General features: G+C 44.0%; 1 protein-coding gene across 4 annotated transcripts in view; it reads right to left on the bottom strand.

Annotated features, from left to right (window-relative positions):
• The window catches only part of Phactr4 (phosphatase and actin regulator 4), an 80,804-nt gene extending 65,613 nt beyond the window's left edge, over window positions 1-15,191 (bottom strand). Inside the window, exon 1 of one of the 4 annotated variants that reach the window (XM_048350648.1) lies at window positions 14,998-15,191. The gene's annotated coding sequence lies outside the window, so the exon portion shown is untranslated. The remainder of the gene's footprint in view (window positions 1-14,997) is intronic. The other 3 variants (XM_048350645.1, XM_048350647.1, XM_048350646.1) reach the window with 3 other exon arrangements.
• Between the last annotated feature and the right edge of the window lie 584 nt (window positions 15,192-15,775).

Below are 15,775 nucleotides of genomic sequence, written 5' to 3'. Positions count from 1 at the left end.
CTGGGTTCGATCCCCAGTACCAAAAAAGAAAAGACAGAAAAATACAGTTAAAAAAATAAAACCCTGTTATTTGGGTTTTTGTTTTTGTTTTTGTTTTTTTTTGGCCAGTCCTGGGCCTTGGACTCAGGGCCTGAGCACTGTCCCTGGCTTCTTCCCGCTCAAGGCTAGCACTCCGCCACTTGAGCCACAGCGCTGCTTCTGGCCGTTTTCTGTATATGTGATGCTGGGGAATCGAACCTAGGGCCTCGTGTATCCGAGGCAGGCACTCTTGCCACTAGGCTATATCCCCAGCCCTTGGGTATTTTTTTTTTGGGGGGGGGGTGGGTTGCTTGTCCTGGAGCTTGAACTGAGAGCCTGGGTACTGTCCCTGAGGATTTCTGCTTAAGGATAGAGCTCTACCACTTGAAGCACAGATCCACTTCCAGATTAGAGATAAGAGTCTCACAGACTTTCCTATCCCACTGGCTTCAAACCTCTGTCCTCAGATCTCAGTCTCCTAAGTATCCAGGATTCTAGCCATGAACCCACGGATGCCTGGCTTTCAAACCAAAAAATTTTCCCCAGTCCTGGGGCAAATCCCAGTCCTGGGGCTAGTCCTAAACACCAAACTGCAGGAACATCAGGAAAGACTACTCTTTGATGTGCTGCAATGCTTCCCCCCCCCCCCCATTTTTTAAATAAATAGCTGAAATTGACTTTGAACTTACAATGTAGCCCAGGATAGCCTCAAAGTAAAAGTCCTCTTGTCTCACCCTCTTGAGTGCTAAAATGTGAATCACAATATCTGGGTGCAATTCCTTTTTCAGTTTTAGTATTTCTCTACTATAAGTGATATAAGAAATTTATTTCAGCTGGCACCAATGGCTCACCCTGTAATCTTAGTTACTTACAAAGCTGAGATCTGAAGATTACAGTTCAAAGCCAGCCCAGGAAGGAGGGTCTGTGAGTCTCTAATCTATAGTTAACACTAAAAAGCCACAAGTAGAGCTGTGGCTCAAGTGGTACAGTGCTAGCTAGCCTTGAGCAAAAAAGCTCAGGGGAGTGCGCAGGCCCTCAATTCAAGCCCTAGGACCAGCACAAAAAGAAAAAAGAGAATGGGAGCTGCAGCTCTCGTGTCTACAATCCAGCAAAGGAGACAGACAAGAAATGTCTAGCCAGACACTGGTGGCTCACACCTATAATCCTAGCTACTCAAGAGGCTGAGATCTGATGAGCAAAACTAGACTGGTCATGCAAGTCTATGAGAGTCTTATTTCCAATAAACTATTCTCAAAAAAAGCCAGAAAAGGAGCTGTGGCTCAAGTGGTAAAGCACTAACCTGGCTCAGGGACAGCGCCCTGCCCCAGAACCAGAAAAAAAAAAAAAAGTATTCTACCAGTTTTCTATATTCACAGTGCCAGAAAATTTTGTCCTCTGAGGTCACTTGGTTTACTTTTGGCTCATATACATCGTGTACTGAAGTCCATTTCTGTTTTTTGTTGTTGATACTGTTCCTGAACAAAGCAGTACATTTGGTGCTAGTGCTCATTCGTTCATTCAATGTTTTAAGTAAATATATGGTACACACATTGCAAATGCTTGGATGTTGGAGTAAAGAGAACAGAGAGTGTCACTGTTATAATACTTGCTAGTTGGCAGAGGCAGCTGGAAAAATCTTCATAGGTACATCTATACTTAACTATAGATAATATATCATTAGGTAGTGATGACTCTAGAAGAAAAAGAAAACAAAGCTGGGCACTGGAGGTTCATGCCTGTAAATCCTAGCTATTCAGGAGGCTAAGATCTGAAAATCATGTTTTAAAGCCAGTCAGCTTGGGCAGAAAAGTCTACAAGACCCTATCTCTAGTTAACCAGTAGAAAGGCTGGATTGAAAGCATGGCTCAAGTGGTTAAATGTGCAACTGCATCCTCTCCATAGGAGGCATCCTAGTGCATAAAAGGGAAACAGGTAGTACCTTTTCCATATTAGGCTAGTCTCTTAACATATTTTAGCTTCTGTGTAGTCCTTTTTAGAGTATGCTTCATCTTCTCCACCTACCAGTCAGCTGAGGTCTTCAGGTAGCATATAGCTTCCTATGGATTCTTGTTTATAAACCAGCTTCATTATCTGTGAGACAAAGAAGCAGGGCCAATATGGCTTTGTATGGAGACCAGTATGGCATATACAGAAATGGCTTACTTAGCAGAGCCCACGCCAGCTCTGAGGCTCTTTCTGTACTAGTGAGATATACCTCTACCCAACTGGAAAAAATGTCAACAAAACCTAGTAGATATTTAAATTCTTGACAGCCTTAGGCATCTGGGTGATAAACCCTTGCCAATCTTCAAAGGGATATCGCCACAATACTCTGAACTCTTTCTTGGTAATTTTTCTGTTCGGGGGTCTTTCTTGGCATAAAGTTGGCACCTCTGCATTACCCCTTTTATTGCTAGATACAATCCTGGCCCTCTTATCACTTCAGTTAATGAACTTGCCCTAATGAAAGCCTTGATGAATATAATATAGTCAGCTATAGCAAACACAAGCTTCTCCAGAACCATAATACTCCAGGAGAGTTTACTTTCCAGTGAGAAAGAGTTTACTTTCCTGTTCTTTCAAACCCCATTCTTGGTGTCTTGATTTATCTGCTTTGACCATTACCAAGTTTCTCTTTTGATGTTTGGGATAGTGCGTGGTAGTCACCTCTTTTGGCATGAAGACAAACTCCAGAGGTTTGCTTATCTCCAGAGGATGCTTTATAACCTTAAGACTGAAGAGAGCCAGGTACCGGTGGCTCACTCCTGTAATCCTACTTACTCAGGAGGCTGAGATCCAAGGATCATGGTTCAAAGCCACACCGGGAAGCAAAGTCTGTGAAATTCTTATTTCCAATTAACCACCAGAAAACCGGAAGTGGTGTTGTGGCTCAAGTGGTAGAGCTAAAGAGCTCAAGGACAGTGTCCAGGCCCAGAGTTCAAATCCCACAAATGACCAAAAAAAAAGACTGAAGAGTGCTCTCTCTCTCACTCTTTCCATATAGTCCTATGAGCATGGACAATCAAAAGCCTTAACCTCACCGGGCTCTGGTGGCTCTTGTCAGGCTCTGGTGACACATGCCTATAATCCTAGTTACTCAGGAGGCTGAGATCTAAGGATCACGGTTCAAAGACAGCCCAGGCAGGAAAGTCTGTGAGACTATTACCGACAAATAACCAGCAGAAAGCCAGAAGTGGTGCTGTTGTTCAAAGTGGTAGAGTGTTAGGAAGAGCTCAGAGACAGTTTGTGGGCTGTGAATTCAAGCCCATGACCAACAGAAAAAAGGTTTACTCTGAATCTGTGTGTTAGCTTTTTTCCTTTCTGAAAGTGTGAGGTTGCTCCATCTGTAAAGACTTCTCAAGCTATGTGGACAAATGTCTGGTTCACCGAGTCTGGCTGGCTAGAAACGTGCATCAAGAACCTCTACATATTCATTCTGTTGGCCCAATTATGGGCTTAAAATCTGTCCCTATTAGAGCTTCATACAAGAGCTTTTCATAAGCCCAAAACTAGTTATCAATATTCTACAGTAGCCTGTCATCCCCAGGAACCTTTTTGCAAGATTTTGTAGTTGGAGCTCTGGATGCTAGCAATAGTCTTTTTTGGCTAGCCATGAGTTTTTCTTGACCGTGTTATAATCAAAACCTCAGATAAATAACTTATTTTTTGCATATCTTCACTTTAGGAAGATACTCAGGCAAGCAAATAAGAGAATCACTAGTGGGCTGGGAATATGGCCTAGTGGCAAGAGTGCTTGACTCGTATACATGAAGCACTGGGTTCGATTCCCCAGCACCACGTACATAGAAGATGGCTAGAAGTGGCGCTGTGGCTCAAGTGGCAGAGTGCTAGCCTTGAGCAAAGAGAAGCCAGGGACAGTGCTCAGGCCCTGAGTCCAAGGCCCAGGACTGGAAAAAAAGAAAAAAAAAAAAAAGAGAGACTCACTAGTATTTTCTAGACAAAGCTCATAAGTTGGACTGGTGATCAACAAGTCATCTACAAATTGCATTATTCCTTAATTGCAACATTTTCCTGTCTTTAGCCAGTGTCTCTCCAGCCTGAATAAGTTTTTAAATCTCTGGGAGAATACTGCCCAACAATTTGAAGAGTGGTTTTTAACTGGGATTTGCTCATTCAAAGGCAAAAAGTAATTGTGACTTCCCTATGTAAGAAGAATACAAAATAAGTGTCTTTTACATCAAGGACAGTGAACTAGTTATACTTCACTGACAAAGTATTCAGAATAATGTAAGGCTTGGGCAAGTGTGGAAATTTTCATTAATAGCTCACTGGTAGAAAACAAAATGAAACTCCTAAGATTCGACTTTTCATTTGTTTTGTTTTTGCCAGTCCTGGGGCTTGGACTCAGGGCCTGAGCACTGTCCCTGGCTTCTTTGTGCTCAAGGCTAGCACTCTACCACTTGAACCACTGCGCCACTTCCAGCTTTTTCTATATATGTGGTGCTGAGGAATCGAACCCAGAGCTTCATGTATACAAGGTGAGCACTTTTACCACTAGGCCACATTCCCAGGCCCGTTGACTTTTTATAGAATAGGAGTATTACAAGGTGATTGACAGGGCTGGATTAAGTTACACTTTAAAAATGTTTGAATGGGGCTGGGGATATGGCCTAGTGGCAAGAGTGCTTGACTCGTATACATGAGGCCCTGGGTTCAATTCCCCAGCACCACATATACAGAAAATGGCCAGAAGTGGCGCTGTGGCTCAAGTGGCAGAGTGCTAGCCTTGAGCAAAAAGAAGCCAGGGACAGTGCTCAGTCCCTGAGTAAAAGCCCCAGGACTGACAAAAAAAGAAAAAAAATGTTTGGATGGGAGCTGGGAGTATGGCTAGTGGCAAGAGTGCTCGCCTCCCATACATGAAGCCCTGGGTTCAATTCCCCAGCACAACATATACAGAAAACGGCCAGAAGTGGCACTGTGGCTCAAGTGGCAGAGTGCTAGCCTTGAGCAAAAAGAAACCAGGGACAGTGCTCAGGCCCTGAGTCCAAGCCCCAGGACTGGCCAAAAAAAAAAAAGTTTGGATGGTTAGGAATGTGGTTTAGTGGTACAGTGCTAGCCTTTAGCAAAAGAAGCTCAGGGGCAGTGCCCAGGCCCTGAGTTCAAGCCTCAGGACTGGCGGGGGGGGGGGGGGGAGGGGGGGAGGGAAGTTTGGAGTATGAGCCTGTGTTGGCAAGCTCACACCTGTAATCCTAGCCACTCAGGAGGCTGAGATCTAAGGATTGCAGTACAAAGCCAGACCAGGCAGAAATGTTACTGAGACTCTAATCTCCAATTAACCATGAAAAAACTGGAAGTAGTGTTGTAGCTCAAGTAGCCTTGAGTGAAGAAGCTTTCAGGGACAGTGCCTAGGCCCTGAGTTCATACCCCATGACTGACAAAAAATAAAGTCAATTAAAAAAAGATTAAAGACTTAAATGTGAGGCTCAGGTCATTGGAACTAGTTTTTAAAAAAAAATCAGACAAGCTTAGGACACAAAGGCAAAAAGCACAAAGCTAACATGTGAAAAAACAACCTGCCAAACAGGAGAAAGTATTTGCAAATTACTCTTCTGACTAATGGTTACTATTCAGAATGCATAAGAAACAAAAAACAACTAGGAAACTATTCAGAGGGCGGAGGGAGAGAAAGAAAAAAAGAGGATGAGTAACTTTGTAATACACTTTATATATGAAGGCAGCATAGAGAAACCCAAAGAAAGTTATTAATCAATGAGAGGATGGGAAGAGAAATAGAATACGTGTGGGAGGCTAAATACTGTTGAAATAGATTATTTGCAACTATCAAAATGGAACAAAGAAAACTGTTAGAAACACTATTTTGGGTGGGCTGGGGATATGGCCTAGTGGCTTGCCTCGTATACATGAGGCCCTGGGTTCAATTCCCCAGCACCACATATACTGAAAATGGCCAGAAGTGGCGCTGTGGCTCAAGTGGCAGAATGCTAGCCTTGAGCAAAAAGAAGCCAGGGACAGTGCTCAGACCCTGAGTCCAAGGCCCAGGACTGGCCAAAATAAAAAAGAAAAGAAACACTATTTTGGGGGAAGAGGACACAGAGTTTGAAAGCGGGGTAAAGTTAATTAGAATACAGTAGAAAGATGTGTAGAGATACAACAATAAAATCTCTCCATCCCACCCATATAGCTAATGTGAGCTAAAAAAAAAAAAAAAAAAAAAAAGACATACATAGCCAGCTGGGCACCAATGGCTCACAGCTATAACCCTAGCTACTCAGGAGGCTGAGATCTGAAGATCTCAGTTCAAAGCCAGCCCAAGCTGATAAGTCCATGAGATTCTTATCTCCAATTAATCACAGAAAAAGCTGGAAATGGCACTGCGGTTCAGTGGTAGGGGCAGGTGCTCAAGTCCAGAGTTCAAGCCCCAGGACAAGAACAAAACAAAAAAAACATGTTAACTCTCACAACCCTAAGTTGGAAAGAAATAGGATTCAAGCCCAAGTTAATCTGATTTCATAGCATATGACATCATTTTTCAAGCAAGCTGAAAGTCTGATGAAGAGAGGCCTCAAAGCCACTGATAGAAAGGTCCCTGATTCCACTGACTAAGAAATATGTACTACTTTTCCCAGAATGGTCATTTTCACTGGTGCCTTTGAACTCCAAAAGTTCACCCAAGGGTTAGTCAACCCAACAAATCAAAGGTCAATATAAAAGTCTAGCCTCCAAGGTAGATACCAGTAATTCTTCCTCCCCAGGATAAATACATGTGAATAGTTCCTTCAACACTCAATAGTGTTGATCATATAACCTCTGTAACTAATAGGATATTGAAGAAATAGATACAGCGATTATCTGTGGTATGCCTTTGGATAAATTTAATACAAGAAATGTCTAGAGGGTTGAGTGCTGGTAGCTCTTTCTAGGAGGCAGAGATGTGGAAAATGTTTTGAAACCAGCCAGGGCAGAAAAGTCCATAAGATTCCAATTCAAAATATAAAATCAGTGCTAGGAATATGGCCTAGGGGTAAAGTGCTCCCCTCATATACATGAAGCCCTGGGTTCAATTCCTCAGCACCACATATAAAAAAGCCAGAAGTAGTGCTGTGGCTCAAGTGGTAGAATGCTAGCCTTGAGCAAAAAGAAGCCAGGAACAGGGCTCAGGCCCTGAGTTCAAACCCAAGGACTGGCAAAAAACAAAACAAAACAAAAAATAAAATAAAATCAGCAAAAAGCTGGCTAAAGCATGGCCCAAATGAAAGCACTAACAGAGTGAGCAAATCAAATAAGCTTAAAGCCCTTGGTAACAGCAAACGGAAAAAAAGGGCTGAAGGCTCAAGTGGTAGAGCACTTATCTACTGAGCGTAAAGTGTTGTCCCCAAACCCTTTTAACAAACACACACACACACACACACACACACACACACACACACACACAAAGAATTAAAACCTAAGAGCTGGGTGTGTGGCTTAAGTGCTTCAGTGTACAGCACCTATTTAGCTAAAAAAAAGACCTGGCTCCTGGGGCTGGGAATATGTTCGAGTGGTAGAGTGCTTGCCTTGTATACATGAAGCCATGGGTTCAATTCCCCAGCACCACATATATAGGGGGGGAAAAAACCAAACACAAACACACACACACACACACACACAGAAAAAGAATTAAAACCTAAGAGCTGGGTGTGTGGCTTAAGTGCTTCAGTGTACAGCACCTATTTAGCTAGCATAAAGACCTGGCTCCTGGGCCTGGGAATATGGCCGAGTGGTAGAGTGCTTGCCTTGTATACATGAAGCCATGGGTTCAATTCCCCAGCACCACATATGGCGGGGGGGGGGGGGGCGGGGGGAGACCTGGCTCCCAATCTCAGGACCCAAGTAGATAGGATTACAAGCATGAGTAATATATAGCCTGGCCCAGTTAAATCATAACTTCTTCATCTGTTAAGTGAGGGTGCCTACTCTATAGAATTTTTTTTTTTTGGTCAGTCTTGGAGCTTGAACTCAAGGCTAGCACTTAAGCCATAGCGCCACTTCTGGTTTTCTGGTGGTTAATTGGAGATAAGAGCCTCATGGACTTTCCTGCCAGGGCTGCCTTTGAACTGTGATCCTCAGATCTCAGCCTTCTGAGTAGCTAGGATTACAGGCGTGAGCCACCAGTACCTGGCTCTACTCTATAGAATTATTAAATAAGCCCAGCATTGTAATCCTAGATACTCAAGAGGCTGAGATCTGAGGATCATGGTTCAAAAGCAGCTGAGGTACGAAAGTCGGTGAGACTTATCTCCAACTAACCACCAGAAAACTAGAAGTGGTTCTGTGGCTCAAAGTGGTAGAGTGCTAGCCTTGAATAAAAGAGCTTAGGAACTTCCCCATGGTTTTAACCCTGATATCACTGTAACTGATTTTGGTACCCTGGGTATTGTATATGACATTTATCAGAACTAGGGAAGGGAAGGGGAACATCAAAATGGAGAGAGGGACAAAGGGTAAAAGGCGAACCAATGCAACAGCAATACCTACAAGACAATATGCTGTAAACCAACTGTACAACTGAGGGGAAAGGAACTGGGGAGAGGGGAAGGTGGGAGAAAAATGAGGGAGGAGGTAACAAGTTGGATAAAAAATGCACTCACTGTCTTACGTATGAAACTGTAACACTTTGACGATAAATTAATTAAAAAATAGAATACAAAAAAAACACAAAGAGCTCAGGAACAGTGCCCAGGTCCACACACACACACACACACACACACACACACACACAAAGAATTATCAAATAATCCATAAAAATGCATCTGGGTACATGAACAAGCAATTGGCAACAGGTGATCCTATTTTATCTTCTGTCTCTACCATTTCCAACTACATCTCTCATCCTTTTCCATTTCAAGGTTTAATTCTTCATGATTTATTTATTTATTTATTTATTTATTTATTTATTTTTGGCCAGTCCTAGGCCGTGAACTCAGGGCCTGAGCACTGTCCCTGGCTTCTTTTTTTTTTTTGCTCAAAGCTAGCACTCTGCCACTTGAGCCACAGTGCCACTACTGGCCATTTTCTGTATATGTGGTGCTGAAGAATCGAACCCAGGGCCTCATGTATATGAGGCAAGCACTCTTGCCACTAGGCCATATTCCCAGCCCCTTCAAGGTTTTTTGTTGTTTGTTTTTTAGTGGTGGGGATCAACTCCAGAATCTCCTTCAGGCAAGTGTTCTGCCACTGAGCTATATGTCTAATGTTTCCATGAGCTTTTGATTCTTTTTCTTCTTAAGACTTCTTCACTATCTACCTGTTCTCTTGTACCTATCAACTTATCTGCCCCTCTGCTGGAAACTTTCCCTTCAAAAGTGTCACACCTATGGGCAGGTGTGATAGAATGCTGACCTAGTATGCAGAAGGCTCAAGATTTCATCACACATACACCATCAATTCTCTCTCATCCATCCTTTTTTCCTTCCTTCATTTATCTTTTTCAGTTTTGGTGCTGAGGAGTGAACCCAGGGACAGCACCAAGGCCCTGAGTTCAAGGCCCATAATCATATATATATGTAATTTTAAAAGGCTCTGAGTTCAAGTACCAATCATATATATATGATTACATATATGTACTATATATGTAATTTTTAAAGGCTCTGAGTTCAAGTACAAGGACTGGCACACAAAAAAGAAAAGTCTCACAGACTTCCCTGTATGGGCTGGCTTCAAATTGTGATCCTCAGATCTCAGGCCCCTGAATAGCTAGGAGTATAGGTATGAACAACTGGCACCTGGTTTGGCAAAGCATTTTAAGACCTACTTAGCGGCTGGGGATATGGCCTAGTGGCAAGAGTGCTTGCCTCGTATACATGAGGCCCTGGGTTCGATTCCCCAGCACCACATATACAGAAAACGGCCGGAAGTGGCGCTGTGGCTCAAGTGGGCAGAGTGCTAGCCTTGAACAAAAAGAAGCCAGAGACAGTGCTCAGGCCCTGAGTTCAAGCCCCAGGACTGGCCAAAAAAAAAAAAAAGACCTCCTTAGCAACCAGTTCCTTCAGCAGCCATTGTACCTTTAACTACCTAATCCAAGCAGGGCTCCTCAGTAATCTGTAATTTCCTTCCTTTTTTTTTTGGGGGGGGGGGGGTGGTGGTGGAACTGGGATTTGAATTCAGGGTCTTGTGCTTAATAGGCAGGTACTCTACCACTGAAGCTACATCTCCAGCCCAACAAATTTCCAATGACATGTAAATATTTACTTATGTGCTGTTTTCTGGGCAAAAGTTGCTTTTCTCAATTTTCTAGAGGGAGCTGTGAATGTAACTCAGTGGTAGAACAAAGTGTAAAAAAACTGTTCAACTCAGTCACTGGAAAGAAAAATAATTTTAATTAAATTAAATAATTTGAAAAGGCATACATCCTTTACAAGGGGACATCTCATACTCTGTTAGACCAAATAATCTATCCACTCAGTTTTTCTTCCTATAAGCTTTCTTTTTTCCTGGCCGGTCATGGGTCTTGAACTCTGGGCCTGGGCCCTGTCCCTGAGCTCTTCTGCTCAAGGCCAGCATTCTACCACTTGGTAGAAAAGTTTCTCAGTGAGAACCTTGGTTATCTGAGAAACTTGGTTTCTCAGTGGTACTGAGAAACAGTACCACTTCCAGTTTTCTGGTGGTTAATTGGAGATATGAGTCTCACGGACTTTCCTGCCCTGGCTGGCTTTGAACCTCGATCTTCAGATCACAGTCTCCTGAGTAGCTAGGATTATTAGTATGAGCAACCGGTACTGGCTAAGCTTCTTTATAATATTATTTCAATACACCTTTTCCTTTTCTAATAGTAATAGCAAAAATAACTTACAACTGGAATTTGAAGCATATAATACAACCAGATATGTAATTCTACTTATTCCTGGAAACAAGTCTAAAGTTAGAGAAAGAATCATTATTCTGAAAAAACTCTAAGGCACACAAGGGTTACATGAGCTACTCACAATAAGAGGATTTCAATTTTTATTTTGTGATTCGTCCCTTTTCTTTCCTCAGTTCTAACCAATCTGTAAAGCCCAAGAGGGAAGAGCCTTCATTAATTTGTCCTCAATATCTATAACATAGCAGGACCTAGAATGTAATAGGTACTCGTTCATGACTGATGAGTGTGGAAATAAAGTAGACCAAGAGCAAAAAAGACAAGAGAAAAAAAAGAGTTCTTCAAAAAAGATGTGGGGGGCTGGGAATGTGGCTTAGTGGTAGAGTGCTTGCCTACCATGTGTGAAGCCCTGGCTTCAATAAAACATTACCACATAAACAGAAAAAGTCAGAAGGGGTGCTATGGCTCAAGTGGTAGAGCACTAACTTTGAGCTGAAGAGCTCAGGGATAGCGCCCAGGCCCAGAGTTCAAGCCCCATGACCAACAAAAAAAGAAAGAGGGCTAGGAATAGGCCTAGTGGCAAGAGTGCTTGCGTCGAATACAGGAAGCCCTGGGTTCGATTCCTCAGCACCACATATATAGAAAAGGCCAGAAGTAGCACTGTGGCTCCACTGGCAGAGTGCTAGCCTTGAGCAAAAAGAAGCCAGGGACAGTGCTCAGGCCCTGAGTTCAAGGCCCAGGACTGGCAAAAAAAAAAAAAAAACACAAAAAAAAACCCCCAAAAGATCCTACAAGGAAAAGCAAAAGTATTGGGGATCTGGCTCAAGTGCTAGAACACTTACCTTGGTAACTCCAGGCCACCAGTTCATTCCCCAGTAACATGCCACATATACACACACACACACATACTCTCTCACACATACAGTTCTTTCCCATGATGATGGTATAATAAAAGGGAATAAAAACAAGCTTCTACCTGTTATAGAGAAGCCTGTAATCCCAGTATCAGGGAGGCTAAGACTGGAAGATGAGAAGTTTGAGACCACCCTTACTACATAGCAAGAGTCTGTCTCAAAAATTTAAAAGGGGGGTGAGCTAAATTAACAGTATTGACTCAATTCCACTAGCATGTCATACATTTTACCTAAGAATTTAAGTAAAGGAGTTGAAGTTGTTTCTATTTCTGATGTCACATTTATGGCATGTACTGACATAAATCCAAGATTTAATTGCAGGTATGAAACTGATTAAAAGTTTTTATTAAAGGCAGAAGCAAAATAAAACATTCTGTTAAGTCTTAATGCTCTGACTAAAAAAAAAAAAAAAAAAGTATGCATTTGAGTTCTGTCTTCAATGTTTCAGGAGCCAAAGATTGTATACCTATATTCTCCTATATCTTAATAAACCTGTTAATCTTTTCATAAAACTGTAAAACCACAACTGAGTAACTCACCATGCTTCTACCCCAAGGCTCTATTAAATTGCTATTCTGCCTAGACATAAGGTAATCAAACTATATATGGCAAGCCAAAATGATGGCATCAGCGATCAGTATAACTTATGGAAAGACTAATTATTTAAGATTCTATGAATTCTAGTTCCTTATTAATCAGTTTTCACTTAAAATATTTCCATTATTTTTCTCCCATACTCAGATCTCAGCAAATAAAAGCTATTTGTAGAAGTATGACTAATACTTGCATTAAATATGAGGTAAAGGAAAGAAGCATTAGACTTGGAGCAGGTTCTCTTCTGCTCTTTCCTACCTAGTTTAACTGTATGGCCTTGAATAAGTAAGTCGCTTAACATTAAGAGGGAAGGTTTTATTAACTATAAAATGAAGACCCACTACCCCACAGAATTGTAGTTAGAATTAAACCACACAGTGTATCCAATCATTTTTTGTTTGTTTGTTTTGCTGGTCCTGGGGCTTGAACTCAGGGCCTGGGCACTGTCCCTGAGCTTCTTTTGCTCACGGCTAGCATTGAGGAATTGAACCCAGGGCTTCATTCTACCACTAAGCCACATACATTCCCAGCCCACTTTTTTTTTTTTTTAAGTAACACTGATAGTATTATCATGCCTGAACAAATAAGAGCTGGTGCATAGCAACTATTGTTTCTTGGATCGTTTAAAAACTCAGTTTAAAACTGTGGCTACTGCATGGAAATCTAGCAAGGAAAACTTAAGATTCCCCATTTACATCTTTTTTTGTTGTTGTTGCCAGTCCTGGGGACTGAACTCAGTGTGCCTAGGCACTTACTTCCCTGAGCTTTAGCTCAAAGCTAGCACTCTACCACTTGAGCCACAGCGCCACCATCAAGATTTTTGTTTATGTGGTACTAGGGAATTGAATTCCCGGCTTCATGCATGCTAGGCAAGTACTCTACCGGTAAGCCACATTCCCAGCCCCCCACTCACTTTTTTGTTAAAAACTGAACACAAAATTGGGATGTGGTGGGGCACACCTGTAATCCCAGCAGTCAGGAGGCTGAGGCAGGAAGACTTGCAATCCCAAGACCCTTTCTCAAAGATAAGGGGCTAGGAGCATTGCTCAGCAATAGACTGCCTATCTAGTAAGTGCTATCTATGCCCAGCAAATGACATGCCCTGATTTCAAACCTCAGTAATAGCCCAGGCTAGAGATGTAGCTCAAAGCAGCATGGGCAAGACTCGATTCAATCCCCACTAGCACACACACACACACACACACACACACACACACACACACACACACACACACACAGAAACAAGGGAAGGGGGAGGGAGGAATGAGGGAGGTAACAAATAGAACAAGAAATGTACCCAAGGCCTAATGTATGAAACTGTAACCTCTCTATACATCACTTTGACAATAAGAAAAAAAAAAACTAAAGATAGAAAAAAAATTTAACAACTGCACTTAAGGATCTCCCAACCCTATACAATATTACTAACACAGTCTTCTTGTATTCTGAGAATAAGTAATTTTCATTGTGAGGTACCAAAAAATAAAAAAGGTAATAGAAAATAAAGGACTTTGCCTTGCTTGGATTTGGTAAAAATTTACTTCCTCTGATTCATGCAAAGAGTCCCAGCTGTCTTCATTTCAGGAATTTGAAATACTCATTAATCTACTTTTCAAAAGAAGTGTCTACAATGTTTTTTTGGTTGTTTTTCTTTTAACCATAAACTAAATCTAACAACGCCACTCAATTCCGTGACTCCTATTAGAAATACATCTCTCCACCCCTAATCTGTTACTTTTACCTGGTGAAAAAGCGCGTGCTTTCTAGAAACCACTAGGTTTGTGCTCTCGCTCTAAAGTCTCTCGGTGAAAGGGCTTTTTCTTTCAAACTAAAGAAAAAAACCAAACACGGACCCTGTTTCGGGAAGCGAGTAGCGTGATGAAGGAACGGGGTATTGAAGTCACTTTCCAAGCAATGAAAGGTGTTCTGCAAATCACTTATTGTCCTCGAGTTTCGGGAAGTGGGGAGTGCTATGCACAGGAGTGCATCGAGGTGTCCCGCCTCCACTTCCACCAGAGCGGCCACAGACCAGAGCGAAGTCGCTCGCCAGGAGCGGGGTTCGAAGGCTGCGCCTTTCCCAGATTCCTTCCCCAACGGAGAACCCTGCTGGAGGCGTGCGCAGCCTGCCGACGGCTGACATGGAGGAGCTGGACGACAGCCTCGGTTTCCACAGAAACTGCCTGGCTCCGCAGGCTCCGCTCCGCTCGTGGGAATGCCGAGGTCGGCGGGAGAACCGTTTTGAAAACTGGACTCTGACCCGATCCCGTTACGGTCACCGGATCCCCACGGGAGCCGGTCCCCGCCGGGGATCTGCGGACTGACCCCCACACCCCGGGCGACGACTCCAAGCACGGACACAAAGGGTTTCACGAGAAAGCCGCGCAGACAAAAGGGCTTGGAGGAGTCTGGGGGGCGGAGAGGGCGAGCCAGCGCGGCCCAGCCGCGGGCGGAGACACCGCGCGCCGTCGCACCGCGGTGGGTGGGAGGGCCGAGGAGGGAGGCGGCGGCCCCGGACCGCCACGCCCTGGCCAGACCCAGTCGCCACTCGGGCATTCTCCCCCCACCCCCCGCCCAGTCCGCGACCCCCTTTCGAGGCCGAGAGCACGGCCCGAGCACATGAGCCACTCACTTTCCCTCGCTTGCCGAACTCACCCGGGTAGAGGTCGCTGCCGCCGCCTCCCCGGTCTCCACAGCAGTTTCCCCCGGAAATCCTACCTGGCCTCTGGCCGCCGGGCCGCAGCCAGAGCCCTCGGCCCCTGGGAGGGGGGGGGAGAAGAGGGAGCGGGCCGGACAGTGAGGGCCGGAAATGGCTCCGCGGAGGCTCACGGGACTTGTAGTCCGCAGCAGGACGGATGAGGGGGCTCGCCTGGGGACCAGCAGGACAAAATGGCGGGAACTGCAGAACCCGATCTTCAAACGGCCGGCTCTACACCCGCCTTTCTGGGCATGCGCGGCTCGCGCCCTGCGTGGACGAGGGCTTGGGCACTTTTCCTGGTACTGAGGAAGGCAAAGGTCTCTGGGCTTAGAAGTGCAGGTTCAATACTGGGCTCCAGGAAGTGCCCAAAAAGACAGCTGATGCAAGTGTGTTGCTTTACAAACTAAACTGTTCAAACCTCCTAAAAGAAAAACTATTCAGAGCCAATTTAAGTGCAAAAAACTTAGAAATAAGCCACCCACAGTTTTGTGTATTTAAAAACAACAACCACCTGGCTGGCTGGGAATGCGGCTCAGTGGTAGAGCGCTTGCCTAGCATGCATGAATCCCTGGGTTCGATTCCTCAGTACCACATCACAGAAAAAGCTGGAAGTAGCACTGTGACCAAAGTGGTAGAGTACTAGCTGCCTTGAGCAAAATAAACTCAGTGCCCAGGCCCCCTGAGTTGAAGCAAAGAAAACAAATGGGGATTACTGTTGATTCCTCCAGCCCAAGT

The sequence above is a fragment of the Perognathus longimembris genome, chromosome 7, assembly GCF_023159225.1.
Source record: "Perognathus longimembris pacificus isolate PPM17 chromosome 7, ASM2315922v1, whole genome shotgun sequence".
NCBI lineage: Eukaryota > Metazoa > Chordata > Mammalia > Rodentia > Heteromyidae > Perognathus > Perognathus longimembris.
This window is presented reverse-complemented; position numbering and strand designations above follow the sequence as displayed.